The sequence below is a fragment of the Aptenodytes forsteri genome, unplaced genomic scaffold, assembly GCF_000699145.1.
Source record: "Aptenodytes forsteri isolate BGI_AS27 unplaced genomic scaffold, ASM69914v1 Scaffold57, whole genome shotgun sequence".
In the NCBI taxonomy this organism is placed as follows: Eukaryota; Metazoa; Chordata; class Aves; order Sphenisciformes; family Spheniscidae; genus Aptenodytes; species Aptenodytes forsteri.
Genome location: NW_008796220.1, coordinates 411,201 through 414,648, shown reverse-complemented (window position 1 = coordinate 414,648; position 3,448 = coordinate 411,201).

Here is a 3,448-nt window from a genome sequence, read left to right as displayed (position 1 = left end):
GGACCACCCCTGTGAAATGTCTGTAAAATGTCCACAAAATATCCACTGAGTTCATTTAGTCCATGACCTCGGGCTCTGTCTGTGATGGTGGTGGCTCAGGACAGGAGAGGTGGTGTGTTGCGTGGAGTTATTGGGCACCCAAGCCAGCTCAGGTCGGGTCACTGCTGCACTTGCACCGCTTCTTGTAAGGCTTGTCCTCCATTGGTTCAGGTGGTTCCTGCTATAGTAATTCCTATAACATGCAACTCAAATCATGGGTTACAATAATTTAAAGGTATTTCCATTCCAATCTCCACCCCTGGTCCCTTTGGGACCAAAACCAGGACACACTGCTATAATATAAATAACAGTGATACCTGAGAGCCAGGACTCCTGGGTTCTGTGCCCAGTTCTCTCAACGCTGCATTGCAGCCAGGGACAAGTTACTTTACCCCTTGGTAGAATAAAGCATCTCTAAAATAGTGGTCGGAAGGACTGGCTGAATGGCAGAGGAAAACAGGATCTATTTATGAATAACTTCAATGTAGGATTGATGGGGTGCAAGAGTTGAATAACCAGTTGTGAATAACTAATATGAATTAGATTTGGCTTCCTACAGAACTGATCGCTAGTCCTAAGGAGAAAAATTAAAGGCGTTGCTCTTGCCCATAGGGCTGATCCAATACCGGAGCGAAGGCTTTGTGGACAGTGTCTTGGCTGTACTGCATGACTGCGATCCTGCTCCCTCGTGCTTCCCAACCTTCTCTGTTTGCTGCCTTAATAACAAAGCTGTTCAGGGAGATGTATTCTGCCCATGTACCACTCTCTGCTGCCTACAAACCTACCGAGCGAGCTCCCAAACCTCCTTTATATGCTGCTTCTCTTTTCTAAGCACTGAACAGTGACATCTTTGTCAAAGAGCATAGCTGGTGACAGGAGGACTAGCAGCCCTGGAGGTTGCAAGGACAGAGGGTCTCGGTAGTTGTGGCTTGCAGGGATGTGCAGACTCTGCTGTCAATCTCACAGCGAGGGTTTCTTCCAGCCGGTGCATGCAGTGGGCAGCAGGGGCCAGGGAAGGGCAAGATCTCCAGGCGTGAGGCGAATAAACCGGGTGGCTCCCCATGGGCAAAGTGTAGATGGAGAAATGAATAACGTGGGGAGGAGGAGAGCCTGCTTTCTTCTCTGTGGCAGGGTGCAGTTGGTCTGCCTGGCTTGGTGGCCTGTTGTCGTAGAGATTCCCCCTCTGGGCTGAGACCCAGGAGCTCCGTTCAGTTGTCCAAACCGGGCACCCAGCACCATTCAAGGTGCTGGGGGTGTCCCAGTGCACCCCCAGCTGTGGGTCTAGAAGGGCACAGGTCTTTTGCATGCCTTGTATCCTACCTGCCAGCAGTCCGTGGATATCTTTCATACCCTCTGAAATGGTCCCAGATGCCTGGGAGTCTTGCCCCTGGTCTCCAGCTTCTTCAGGGATGCCTTGGAGAAGCCAGCTGGGGGGTTATGTGTGGGATTGTTCTCCATGGGGTCTTTCATTGAAAGGCAAGACTACTCCTCTGGGTGGGGAAGGACATGGAAGCTATGGGACAGGGTCTCTTCTAGACGAGAACTTTTCATGGCATGTGTCATCTTCCCAAGGCTGTGTGTTTGCTCCACAAAGAAAAAGAAGGCCAAGTTAAGAGATGGCTGGAACAAAAAATATCCCAGCCAGCTCTGGGAGCTCCTACTCCAGCTGTCAGATGGGAATGCATTCAATTTTAATGTGAACTTTACTTCCCACAGGAAAATCCTTTCCTACCTGTTAGCATGGTCCCTGGCACTGCCCCAGTCTCCATGTCCCCCAAGTCTTTTCCATGGGGAATTATGTGCATCCAGCACAAATGAGTCCTCAAAATGGCATATCAAAATGATGGCAAGGAGGTGAGAGGCATCTGATAGGAAAGTGATGCCAAGGAGACGGGAGACGTGGTATCAGCCATCAGATCTCAGCTAGTTGTCTGCACCCTTCTGTAGTCAAGGGAAGTAGACAGGAAATCTGTAGGTGTTGTAGACACTTTGGGATGGGATGAATGGCTTTCTGGAAATCTCTCTCTCTTTCTCTCCATTGGTAAAAGATGGAACCGAAAGGATGAGTTTAAATTAGCTTTCCCACTTTTGGACAGCTGAAGTAAGAAAAGAAATCCCATTCAAGGAGACTTGGATCCACTTCTGTGGCTCCAGAAAAGATTTTTAGACAGCTGAACTTGAGCTTCAACAAAAAGCTGCAAACAACTGGAGCAAACTCCTACTGCATCTAGGGCCACCCCAGATGCTTGGGGGTATCGGAGGGGAAACATTTGACACAAAATAGTCCTCACAGCCCAGAGAAAAAGGTTGTGTGAGGAAAGCAAGGGAAAAGGGATTCATTCACAAAGCTACCTTAAAAGGCGTAGGATCGGTGTCCCGCTTTTAGCTGTCACCACAAGAGGCAGGGTGTGCAGGCAAGGGGGGTAGAAGGTGGAGGCTTAATTCCCTCCATAGCCTGGAGATGACTCAAGCCTGCAGCATCCTCTTTCCAACAGGGTGTCCACATGAGACCATGTTCATAACTCAGCCCGCTGGCACCCGGCCACCCTGTGCGGCCACTGTTTCCAGCTGCAAGGAATTGAGCCTCAGTGTTATCCTCTCCGGGCCACCCTTCGAGCCAGCAGACGAGTCTTCCTGACACGCTGCCCTGTCTCAGGAGGTGTTTAAGTGTTAGATATCCTGCACAGCAGCCCCAACACAGGAATCTGAGAGCTTTGTCTCCTCTGTTGGGTCGGGGTGGTTAATGGGTTTGCCTGTGATGTTCGATGGCCAAGGTCAAGCCCTTCCTTCATGTCTAGCAAAGAAGGGATTTGAACCCACAAGAAGGGGTTTGAACCCACAAGAAGGGGTCCGAACCCACCTGGGCACTCTCCTGGGTGGCAGGAGAAGGCACAGGGACTGTTCCTAGTTGGGTGTTGAGGTCTGGGCCAACATGTGGGATGATGCATTGGAGGCAGGGGAGGATGGAAGAAGAAATTATGAACCTTTTGGTGGTCTAGACCTTTCACTGGTGTTGGATGGGCCCTCCTGTGTCTGCCTGCCGAAGCTTACCTGCTTAGGGGACTCAAATACCTGAAGTTTTAGACTAGGATTTGAGGGACTTACATCCTGGGCTGAGATGCTTAGAGTCAGCTGCAACCTTTTAACCAGTCAGAGCTTAGCTTTGGAGGCAAAGGGCAACCTGAGTCAGATTCAGAATTTGTAATGGAGGGGTTATGTCAAATCCCAGCTCCCTAAGGTGGCAGGTGGGACACTGAGCTCTGCAATCTCAGGTTTATGGGTAGGACATCTCTCAGAGCCTGTTCAGACTGGTTGCTGATGGCAGGTCTCTCCAACATCATCTCTGCGAATGTAGGTGACATATTCTTTGCCTGTCGGAAAAGGACCTGGGGGTGCTGGTCGCCAGCCG